Below are 12,788 nucleotides of genomic sequence, written 5' to 3' on the forward strand. Positions count from 1 at the left end.
GAACAGCAACTAAGACATGGAGATGGTAGTGAGGAGTGGGGTCATTGCTGAGAGGAACCTCACCATGTGTTTCTTGGGCCTTTGGAGTTGCTGTTAGAGAGAAATATGGAAGTGTGTTGGGCTACAGGTTAGGGAAGCCCTGGAATGCTGTAAGCAGAGTTCAGTGAGCCATTATTGTGGGAGTTCAAACTGCCCAAATTCCCAGAGATGTGAGGATAATGAAGGGTCAGCTCCCAAGGTTTCCCAGAGAATTAGTCATCAGACACTGGGCAAGCGACTACCCGTGCTACATCCCAACAAAGACTGTGGCTTAGTTCTGAGAACATGAATTCAACAGCATTCAAAAGCCATGGATTAATGTTTTTGGCAGAGGAAATTTCAAGACAGGATAGCTTTCTGGTTGTGGCACAGTTACTGCTCTCTACCTTTGTCCAAATGTACAATGTGAGCAGTGAGCTATGAAAAGGGTGTTGTGTGATGAGGAAATGAGTGTGGATCAGTTTGGTTTTTCTATTGCTGTGATAAAATACCATAACCAAAACAACTTACGAAAGGAGTTTATTTTGGCTTACAGTTCCATAGGGATGGGAGTCCATTACAGTGGGAAGCCATGGCAGCAAGTGGCAGGCATGGTAACAGGAGCAGGAGGCTGAGAGATCATGTCTTTAAGTTAAAGGAGAGAGTGAACCAGTAGTGGAATCACACTATGAACTCTCAAAGATTTCCTTAGTCATTTACTTCATACAGCAAAACCTCACTTCCTCATAACCTCTGCACAAAGCGCCACCAACTGGAGACAAGATGTTCAAAGGCTTGAGCCTATGAGGACATTCTGACCACCACAGGGGTGTAAAGTAGCTATAGTTACATGATACAGTACCTTTAAAGAGAAAGTTCATGCTATAAAGAATACACCTCTAAAACTGTGAACCAGATTAAACCCTTCCTCCCTCACATTGCTGTTGCTGGGCATTTTATCTCTGCACTGTGTAAATTTACTGCTATGGGGCCACAGTGTACACGTGAAGCATACAACGGAGATGCCCTATGCTGCTCTGCAATCACCTGTGCTATGGCAGGTAACCATGGTGACGTTCACCATTGCTGTTGGAGCTACACAATGAGGCATCCACTTCCTGGCCCAGCCACTCTGCTGCTGGGGAGGGTCTCCATGAACAGGAACTGTCCCCCCTGACAGGCACTGGGCAAGTTGCTAGATCTCTGACTATGAAAAAGAACAGTCATTTCCCTTTATCTGAGGGAAATATATGCCAAGGCTTCCTGTATATACCATGTCTCTCCTATATACTCATATCTATTACAAAGCTTAATTTATGAATTGGGCACAGTAAGAGATGAACATAATAACCAGTAAGAATATAGAATAATTATAGCAAGATATTTTAATTCAAATGTGAATGTGTTCTCTCATTTATACTGCATTTTAGTGTGTTAGTTTTCTTCTCCTCCTCTTCTTTCTCCTCTTCCTCCTTCCAAGGACTTGGGATGCCTCCATGATATACAGTGAGGTAAGTAGTTATTGTGATGCAGATTGAGACTACATGAAAATAAGCACTGTGGTTGTAAAATCAATATGACAAAGAAGAAGGCTACTAAGTGCTAAGCAGCTAGATCATGTACATAGCATGGATACAACCGACAGGTGGATGCTTCCCTTCCAAAGTAAGACAGAGCCAGCCTGCATGAGACTCTCTTCTGCCCCTGACGTCTGGTATCTTCCACTTGGTATTTCTGGATGGCAGTTAACTACAGGTACTTGAAAGCCAAGTCACAGAAGAGCAGGGAATCTGTGTACTCCTGTTTCAAAGAGCTACTCCTGGATCAGACAGACAGATCTGGAGGTAAGGGAAGATGGTACCTCCTACCCAGTAAGTTCTCACATATAACAAGGTTCTCACCACAAACAAAAATAACAACCTTCTATGTGGAAGTAGGAACATCCTAGATTGTGAAAACTAACCCTTAGCTACAAACCAACTGAGACTGTGTTGGGTTTGAAAAACCAAAACTACCCAAGCAGTCACAAGAGTCCAGCAAGACAAGACATTTATTTGAGTTAAGCAGCAAAAATATGACCAGTCAGGGACAACAGCACAGACTTGAGCCTACTATGCCTTTGCATGTTTGTCTTAGTAAGTATGTAAGCAGACAGCAAAATGCTGTTACACATAGGCTGCTACCGACTGATCGGGACTGCAGAACAGACTTGGGAGCTGACCTGCAACCCTGAAGAGAAATTGTCCATCCGTTTTAAAGGATGGAACCCCAAAGCGAGAGGGAACAGGGTGGGCTGTAACACTGTCCAATCCTATTTTGACACAAGGGGTTGAACAAGGAAGTAAATGTTGGTGACTGGATCTTATCCAAGTCACTTGGTTTCAAGGTCCTTGATTCAGCGTTTGCCATCAAGTTCCCTCCTGGACTTCAATTCAGACTGATGAGGGTACAAAAGATTAGGCAAGCTGCATGGTGTCCACTCTTCACTGTTTAACAGACACACATGAAACACCTGAAGAAGCAGGCTCGGGGTTAGATCCTGGGCCTGGGCACACACACTCAGTTTTGGCTCTGCCAGCAAGATGGAGGTTGTTCCTGAGAAGGCAGGACTCAGGCAACCGTCTCCTAACATTTGCACATTGAATCAGAGTTGAAAGGAAGTCAGCCAGTGTACTATTGTTGGCTGAAGGAGGGCACTCTCCGTGTCTCGGTGAAGCCCATTCAGTTGGGTGGACAGCAAATCCCATCAGCTCTTCCAGCCAGTTCTGGTCAGAATGAGCTAAGACAAATTCCCATGTGAGAAGCTGATGCACGGCCATTGCAAGAGGTCATAGGAAACCACTGAGGACAAAAACAAACAGAACTCTGAAGCCAAAAGCTCTTGACCCAAAAGCAGTTCTCCAGTCTGAAGTCTCATAACATCCCAGATGTTACGGCTCTGTAATATGTCTAATGTCTAACTTTTGAAGTTATACAATAACATAAAAGTCCAACAATACCAAAATCTCAAAGCTCGGGAGACAGAGGAAGAAGAATCTCATAGAGCCTAACCTGGGTACAATGTGAGACCTTGTCTAACAGCTCTGGGGAGAGAGAGAGAGAGAGAGAGAGAGAGAGAGAGAGAGAGAGAGAGAGAGAGCGAGCTCGGTAGTAGAGCATTTGTCTAACATGTGCAAGGCACTGAGTTCAGTCTCAACACTGCAAAAATACAGCACACACACACACACACACACACACACACACACACACACACACACAGAACTTCCAGCTTTCTAGATTACTGGTGATGGGTTTGGGTTTTGACGTGAAAAAACACAAACCATGCTTCAAAACATGGAAAAGAGTTAAACGACTGAGCAAGCAACACAAAAAACCCACGAAGCTGGGCCTCTAACACGTTCTTCAGACAAGAGCTGCCAGTGCAAGAATCCTATCCACAAAGCTAAGGCTGTTGGTCAGAACTCCATTTTAGTCATCTGCACCCTAAAATATATGCAGTTAAACTACAGGAGCGCCTGGAGTTTGGAAGCACAATGAAGAGAAAGTAATCGAGCTCACTCCACATAAACACAGAGCAGAGCTGAGTAGCTCACACGATTACAGTCAGGATCAAAAGGGGACTAGACTGCATCCCTCTCTGTTGTCCCAATTTTAATATCAACTCAAATATGCCGTTTTCAAGGGCCTTTACCCAGTAAGCAAGAAGGACAGCATTTAAAGTCTTTGGCAAGACACGCGCAACTGTGAGGGATCTTAACCTCTCGCTCAACCATGTGAACTTCCCCTTCTAAAAGGCAAAGACAAAACAGAGACAGCCTAAATAAAAGCACTAATTGAATGTATCCCATACACAGCACACACACACTTTTATGTAGACATGATTGCCTATACGCAAGTGTCTCCATGCCTTCTAGCCAACGTGTCTGCATTCTTTTCTTCTGTCCGCTGTATTCGTTTTACTTCATGTAGGAAACATTAAGTTCAAAAGAGAGACAAAAAGGGACAGAAAATGCCATGTTTAACATCAATATACTAAAAAATAATTACAGTTTAATCATTGCAATAATAACAAAGAACAATATTTGGAATATTAGAAATCCTTTCCTAAGCAATACTTTAGTCAAAGAGAAAGTATTAAATTATTCATGATGCTTCCTTAAAAGCAACACAACCAACAGCATCTTTAGATATTGTTAAAGCAGCTTTTTCTGTAGAAAAAATTGGTCATGAATATGAACACACACACACAGAAATATGAATTAAGAATTCTGGCTGACACAATAGCCTAGACTGTAAAGGTGTGTTTTGCAAACCCTAATTACCACGAATTGTGTCTCTGGAGCCCATGTAGTGGAGGAAGAGATCCGGCCTTTGGAACTTGTACTCGGACCTCCACACATGATGTATTCTCATGAACACAAGTGTGCAAAATTTAATTACAGAATTATAAGTATTTTTAAAATTAGTACCAGTGGAGATAAAATAGTGAAAATTAAAAGATAAGAGGAATGTATGAAATGTGTCCTTTGGTTAGGAAGGAGAGAGGAAACATCCATTAGCCCACTCAGGAAAAACAAAGTAAGCCAGGAACATGAGAACAGAGACAAGATATGGAAGACAGGGAAAGAGAGGAAGATAGATAGATAGATAGATAGATAGATAGATAGATAGATAGATAGATAGATAGATAGATAGATAGATAGATGATAGAGCAGAACCATTATGTAGAAAAACAGTAAGAGCAAGGAAAGGAAAGAGAGAGAACGACGGACAGACAGAGAGACAGACAAAGAGGGAGACAGACAGTGACGAAAAGCACAAACAACCACATCCAAACAGGAATAATAAAAGAAACAGAATCATACAAATGTACTCATGAGTACCAACCTGAAGTGCCCACTTTTTAAGAACAGGCGAAAGGCCCCAGGAAGCCCAGGGGACAGGAGTGCCTGAAGTGGAAACCAATTCAAAGTGTCGGTGAGAGCCACAAAGCACACAGCCTGCTCAGCCTTCCGGGAGCATTCAAAAGCTGCCTCGCAGCATGGCCCATTGGGTGGAGGTGAGGGACAAGGGCCCTGTGTTGGTTCTGCAGGACTGACATGGAAATCAAAATGGAAAGCAGCACTTTGTCAGTGCATTGGCCTAAATATTAGCATTGAAAAGAAGGACAAAGTGAGAACTGAGAGTTTAGAGTCAGAGGAGGTAACTTACTCCGTTTTAGAACACACAGCCCAGGCTTCTCAGACAAACTGCTGCAAAAGGGCAGCCAATCAGCAACTGCCTGACATCTGGCCAGGGGCTTGCAGATACAAACCGTCCCTATAAAGTAACCCTCTCTCCATCAAGGTACTAACCAATCAGAAGTATACAAATATCCCATACTATAAGCTCAACCAATCCTGATGAAGGTGACCTAACCACACCTGGAAAGGCCCTAACTGGCCTTAAAAAGGACCTGCGAGCTTCCCTCATAGTCCCCTACATTTTGTCTGGAAGGTTGACCCTGCCTGCTGGCTCTTTCTACAGAATAAGCGCTCTGTCGTTGCATACTGTTCGAGTCTCGGGTCTTCTTTCAGTGATTCTCAGACCCTTACAAGAGCCGTTCTCCTGTTGCTGGATACCTCCAGCATCCTACTCTGTCACTGACCCAAGTGAAGCTGAGATCTCAGAGGAAAAAAACAATGCTACTTCTCAGGCTCACAAGCACAATGGAGCCTCCTGCGGAGGGGTGTGGACACCATCGTGGGGCACCCCACGAGCAGCACCTTCAGCTTCAGAGTCCCGGAAGTTAGAATCGGGATCTGGATGGTCAAATAGAAAGGCCAGGGTAAGGAGGAGACACTGCTGGCTCGCTCTTTGGTGTGTTCCCAACCTTCCTCACTTCAGAATTTTCTAGAAAGTAGAGGTAAGGGCTACCTAGTCTGAGGTGCTAAGGAACAGGAGCACTGGGATTCTGGAGGGTGAGGGTGTCCTCCAGTGTGTCAGGGAGAGAACTTTCCCTGGGTCAGGCAGGGAGTCACTGGAGGTTGTCCAGGTCCTGAGGACACTGAATGCAGGAAGTGAGAACTGGGAAGATTTATCCTGTTTCCAAGGGGCACTTTGAGGGCGTGGGGGGGGCAGTGTAAAATTCAAAAACATGAGAGCAGCATCAAAGGGCAAAACAAAAATTCTTTGCCAGAGCTCTCGGTTCATGACTTATCCAGTGTGTGTTTTCTGGCATTTAGTGTTGCATTTTGTGAAACTGCAGCAGCAGGATGGGGCATCTTGACCCACAACCCCTGAACAATTAAGCCATGAAACAGGCTTAGTATGAAAGGGAGCTTATTTGGGAAGGGTAGGGGACCTAGAGGAGGGCGTAGAGGCAGAGAAAGGGAGACAGAGGAGGACAGAAAGAGAGAGAAGAGAGGAAGAGAGGAAGAAAGAGGCTGGCTAGCTGGGGATGTGTGAGGAAGAGAGAATGGGAGAGCAGATGGAGAAAGAAGAGAGACAGAGAGAGACAGGGGACAAGGAGGGGGATGGGAGGGGGAGGGAGAAAGAGAAACTTAGTCCTTTTATAGGTGAGCAACTTACCTGTTGCTAGGTAACTGCTGGGCAGAGCCTAGAGAAAATGCTAATATTTGTCTTTTTTTTTTTTTAAATCAAGCTTTAGACAATGACCACCCCAAAACCATCATACCTTAGGCAAATGGGGGACTCCAGGGAGCTACAACACTAGGGAGGTACATCTTTGTTCCCGGATACTTGTCCTAGCTGTGACAGACAGACAAGGAGACACAGGCCAGATCCAGCACTCCATCCAGGCCTACCTTGCTGTCAGCTCTCTAAACTGTTTTCTTGAGACCTGGTTGAGCTTAATCCCCATGCAGCAAAAGGCTTCACTCAGGAATCATCTGAACCCCTTGTTAACTCCACAGGCTCCGTGTCTCCTCAAGACCCCGTAGAAAGCGATTTGTGTGAATGACACCGTAAACCAAGAAGGTTATAAGGCAGAGCATGATTGGCTCCCTGGGGCTTATTGCAATAACTTTAATCTTCTGGAACTCATCTGGTATGAATTTAGGAAACGAACGGCTGAAACACACCCCCTCCCACAACACAGCTCTCTGGCCCTGGTGCACAGTGAGGTGGGCTATGTTTTCTGGGTTGGCCCTGGGATCCTTACTAACAGACCTTGAGAAGCATGGAACACAGAAGGGGGCGGGGCTTTCCTTGCTTTGTCTTTGGGGAGGAAACAAACAGAAATATCTACCTTGAAGTGCAAGTGAGCCAGCCTTCCTTGAAAGAGCATCTGTCACTAGGGATGGAGACCAGTCTGGCACCTGCATTGTCTCGGCAGTCTCTGTTTACAGGTCCACAAGGGGGCGGGGCTTCTGAGATCTTGGTAGCCAGAGTCGACTTTTTGCCGCTGGTACTCATGCTGCCCATTACAACCAAGACCAAGGCTTGGGGACCAGCTTCTGCTATTTTTACAGCACTCTGGGTCAAGGCTGACAGCAATGAATATGTCAGGGCACGTCTCATCTCTGACCCTTTCTTGTCCCAGGTTACTAATCTCTCTCCTTGTGACCGTTTCAGGTTAATTTAGTGAGCACCAGGTCCTGGTGTTACCTCTGAGGATTGAGTCCTAAGAAGGCCGTCAGTACTTTGCATTTGGATTGTGAGTCTGGAGGGGGTAGGGGGTAGAATGAGGTCTCTTTGTTGCTCTTGAGCTTCAGGGTCAGAGTCTTGTTTAGAAAAATCCGCACTTGCCTGCAGATAAAAACAGCAACTACTTTAGGAGCACAGGATAAAAAGCCAGGAATCCCTATGCCTCTCTATCCCAGAGGGATGCCCTTCAAATGCATGCCCTTGTCGCCCATGTCCCCTGAATAGTGACCAGCTTCAACAGTAAGCATCAGGACACCTCCAAGGGCAAGGGCTTCTCCGTTTACAAGTTTCACACTGACATAATCGGCTGGCAGCCAAGGGCTTCACTCAGCCGCGTTGGTAAATGCGGTGCTTGCTCAAGGTGTGAAATGACTCCACAGGAAGAGCTACCTGATAGACTGGCAGCAGGACTTACGGGTCTAGCATCTCGTCCATAGGGGTTAGGCACATCTCAGATGGCTCCTGAGCCTGTTTTTTTTTCCCCCTTAGATTAACAAATGACGATGCAGCTGCCTCCCTGACCCAGTGTGTTCTGGGTCAATTGCAGTAAATAAGTACTATTTCCATAGAGCATGCTAGTGCATAGTACAAGTTCAGTTTTCCTAACTTCAACCCCTTCAGTGGTTCAGCGTTTTATACATTGAAGATACCACACAAGTTTGGAAGAGGATGGCCCATTATGGACTTGGGACGGTGGCTACGAACGCCAGTGATGAATGATGTGGTGGGTGCCATCCTATGAGATCTGGGAGAGAGGATTGGAATTCCAGAACCCAGGGATCTGGAATCAGAGGAAAGACAACACTGCTTCTGCCTGTGCCCCAGGTACCTTTCTAAGGTGTGGGGTAAGCACAGTAAGGGACAGGGGATGGTACCACCCCCAAGCTGCTGATGGCCAGCTTCCAGTGCTTGGGTGGGATTCTGGAGCTGGCCAAGTGCCAGGCCCTACACTGGCCAATTCCCCTGGGTTCTCTGCTGAGTGCAGTGGGGAGGTTTTGAAGGGTTTTGCACATTTCATCCTGATGAATGTATGTTTTTAATTTTGTGGAATTTTGAGTGTCAACTCAGGAATTTTCAAGAAACCTGGTCTTTCAAAAGAAAAATGTGTAACACTTGGGCATTTTACTTTAAAGTCCGGTCTGAAGAGAAACGGGTTAAACTTGAGAAGGAGCCCAAATGGCAGGGCCTAGAGAAATGTCACTGACTCCTTTCTTTCTCTTAGAATCTTCCTCAGGGAGACCAGCCTACAAGGCTGATTAGGGATACAGCAGAACCATACCATAACCTGGAGTTACCTATCAACTGTTATCGGTCAACTGTCTACGCTTCTGTCAAGTTGTCTAGTATTTCTCAACAAGCAATCAAGTCTTATTTCTGACTATGCTTATACACAGTCCAGCAGCTACAGTCAGAAAAGGAAGCAAGGACCTCCCTCCCATTAAGACTAAGCCAGGATCACACTACCCAGGTCTTCTGTATCCCAGAAGGATGCTAGTGGGCAGTCCCTCCCTCCGGATGCTGTCAATAGCTGCAATGGGTTTCCTTCTCCCTTGCATGATGGAGGAGTGGGCGATCTGGACTCCCCCGGGGCCAGCCCACCCTCCCCTGCCTTCCTTTCTCTGGTTTATTTATGAGAACTAATAAATTCTTCCTCAACCACGGCCCGAGTTAATTCGGTTGAGTTTTAGTCACTTCTGACTGTAAAAATGTTTGGCTAATACAAAACGCCTTGCAAAAGGTTTGTACACACTCTGCTCCAGCAAGCTGGTGGAATTTTTATTGCTGTTTCCATGATAAAAGTTTCTCAAAAGTCACTTAAGACTGGCAAATCCACAATGACCCATGAAATTCCATTGAGCATCCTGAGATGTCACCAAAGCCCTGTCCACACAGGCTGGCCACCCATATGTGAGCCAATTATATGCAAGAATTCTTTCAAATCATCTGGTGCCTTCACTGGCTGGACATCTCTGCTAGCACAGACCTCTGTTGAGGCATAATCTGGTAAGGCTAAGTTGAGATAAGAGAAAGTTTCATCCAAGTTTCTACTGACCTGAAAGACAAGTTTCTCCAAAATACCGGGCTTGCCTCACCTTGAAGCCACTGTTGGCTGCTCTATCAGATGTCCCTCCATCTGAATGCAACCTTGCCTATGATCCCTGTTCATCACTGGACAACAACATTCAACGACCAACCCATCAGAGTAGGTGCAGAAGATTGTGCATCTCAAGGGACTGCCCCCTAGCATTCTTCTGGGGCACAGCAGACCTGGATGGTATGAGTCTGCCTTGATCTCAATGGGAGGGAGGTCCTTGCTCCTCTCTCCTAATGTAGCTGCTACACTGTGTATAATCACAGTCAGATTCCTAGGAGCTGGAGCTCTCTCAGGGCCAGCTAGCACAATTCTCAAGACTGTCACAGTCCAAGGTCCCTTCTGCCTGATCCTCATTCCTTCCTTCCTTCCTTTTGAGTGATCCAGAAAAAAATCACAAATAAACAAGCCACATGTTAAAACTGATACGTTGCTTAGTCTCTCCTGAATTAAGCCACCTTCCCAGATGCAGTCCACCGGGCCAGGCTTGGACCACCCTGGACATCTTCCCCAGGCTCAGTTGATGGAATGAGATAGGAAGGGTATCTGGAGAGAACAGCAGGGTGGCACTAAGGTCCAGCCACCATGAGCAAGAGCTTACAGGACACCTATGCTATCTCTATAAACAACTTGGATAAGAAAGCGGCCAGGCCCACTGCACAGAAAAGATTACAGCACCTGCCGTGTAGCTTGAGCCCAGTGAGGCTGACAGTGCTTTGGGGGATTGTCCTCATCAGTAAAGCCAGTGACTGTCTGGGACAAATATGAAAGAACAGACTGGACACCTAGGTCCTGCTTAGGCACCATCCAGACCAGGGAAACAGTGGAGTGAGGCCCGACAAGTGCCTCCTTGTTCTCTAGTCTGATGGTTCTGTGACCAGCTTGGCCTTACCGTTACTTCTCATACTCCCCCTAAATATGCTCTCTATTGTTTCCAACATGACCCCAGGTTTTATACTCATTTCTCTGCTCCCCAAATATCTCCCTTCATCTATTTCAATTCTACTTTTAAAATCCTTAGCCTGTGACAATTAACTGAAATAAACCTCCTTCATCAGTTCTTCATCATGTTCTTACTGCTGCCCCTACAGCCTGGTCTCCTCTCTGGGGAGTATACATACCATGGTATAGTTCAAGATCCTGAGTCCTTGCCTGAGAGGCAGCCAGTCATGCAAAGAGGCCTCTTCTGTTCTGCCTGATGGTATGCAGGCAGCTGGAAGAAATGGGGAGTGGTAGTTGCCAATTAAGCCAAAATTTCCCTTTCTACTTGCTAATAACATAGTCCCTGACCTTGCCTACTTTTCTTGTCAAAGGGAGGTGAGATGACTTGTTCACCTCTGGTTGTCAGATGGGTCCCTTCTTCTGCCCTGTGATAGGCTCCCTTTCTGCTCCTGGAGGCAGGAAAGGATTCCGAGTGCTTCAACTATACATTTGAACTTTTACACAAAAGCTGTATCAGATGTGTCATTCACCAGAACTTCTAGTAGCCTCGTGTGTTTATCAGCATTTGTCACTATGGCAAAATGTCCATGACAATTTATAAGGAGAAAAGGTTTATCTGGTCCATGATCTCAGAGGCTTCAATCCATGGACAGTTGGTTCTGTTACGTTAGGTCTATGATAACAGAGGTATTTTGATGGAGAAAGACTCATGCACTTGGGAAGCAAACAGAAAGGAGTAACGAAGGTTCCAGTAACTCTCCAATGACCCCAGTGACCTAATTTGCTCCCACTAACTCTCTCCTCCTAGATGTGCCACCTCTCAGAGGCAGCACTTTGGGGATCAACCCTTTAATATACAGGCTTTAGGGAGACATTCAAGATTCAAGCCATAGAACCCTTTAGAAGGGCAGAACAAATATTTCAAGACACTCCTGAATCGGGAGTGTACCTTCACTGTGGTGGTTTGAATAAGAATGGCTCCATCTGCTCCCATATTTTAATGCTTAGCCACCAGGGAGTGGAACTCTTTGGTAGAAGGATTAGGAGGTGTGGTTTTGCTGGAGGAAATGCGTCACCAGGGGTGGGCTTTGAGGTTTCAAAATCTCAAACCAGATGTAATCTCACTCTCCTTTTCTCTCCTCTCAGGACATAACTCCTGCTATTCTCCCTGCCCTGACTGACAATGGTCTGAGCCTTTGAAACTGTAAGCAAGTTCCTAATTAAACACTTTCTTTGTTAAGAATCATCTTGGTGTCTTTTAACAGCAATCGAGCACTACAGACTAAAACACTTAACCATAGAAAAGGAAGTTAGAGGTAAGGACCCTGGTAGCTCCTGGTGACAGCCTTATATATCCAGGGCACACAGACAGCAGGCAAGAGGCCCTGGTGTTCATTTCTTGGACGTAAGACATGGCAGTTATGACTCGGTAAGAATGAACATGCAATGGAAGAAAATGCATAATCTATGGGGGCCCAGAGCCCAGAACTAGGATGCAGGTTGGTGCAATATTGACCTCCTTTCCTGAAACCAAGCTGCCGAGTGGAGAGTGCCAGACCCACACCCATTCTGACCTGGAAATACCTCTGATTTGTAGCTCTAGACCATACAAACTCTATCCTTAGGGCCTAAGTCTTGAGAGAAGAAAATTCAGGCCGGCCATGATTCCCAGTGTACCTCTTTCTCCTCTGTGCTCCTCCTCTAAACTGGACTGAGCATCCACCGAAGAGCTGTCTGGTCCTGCCAGGATACTGCTGCCCAGTCCAGGTGAACAGAGATAGCTCCCCCCACAGGCGTGTTGGGTGTTCCTGCTGAGTAGAGACACTATGCCCCCGTCTGAGTTGAGAATCAGGCCTCCGTGAAGCCTGATCATTGGTTTTTCCATCCAGTTTCTTCTTCCTTTCTCTCATCTGAACTAAACACATCTACCATCTGGCACCCTGGGAATGGAGGTCAAATTCTGCACGCACGAAGCATTTCCGCCTGAATAAACAAGTTCCTTTCTTTCCTTTGGTCCTCGGTCATTCCCAGAATTGGTCCAGCTGTTCACAGTCTGCTCTTCCTCCTGGCCCCAGACGTGTTCTAGGGC

At 46.0% G+C, this 12,788-nt stretch overlaps 1 long non-coding RNA gene across 1 annotated transcript; it reads right to left on the minus strand.

The window, feature by feature from the left end:
- Positions 1-2,050: 2,050 nt before the first annotated feature.
- LOC147995035 (uncharacterized) lies at positions 2,051-12,788 on the minus strand. Its single transcript, XR_015687268.1, has 5 exons — positions 12,377-12,788; positions 10,879-10,970; positions 7,268-7,767; positions 4,906-5,112; positions 2,051-2,859 (listed from the first exon to the last, which is right to left on the minus strand). It is a non-coding gene; the product is annotated as an uncharacterized LOC147995035 (long non-coding RNA).

The sequence above is a fragment of the Rattus norvegicus genome, chromosome 4 (assembly GCF_021556685.1).
Source record: "Rattus norvegicus strain SHRSP/BbbUtx chromosome 4, alternate assembly SHRSP_T2T, whole genome shotgun sequence".
In the NCBI taxonomy this organism is placed as follows: domain Eukaryota; kingdom Metazoa; phylum Chordata; class Mammalia; order Rodentia; family Muridae; genus Rattus; species Rattus norvegicus.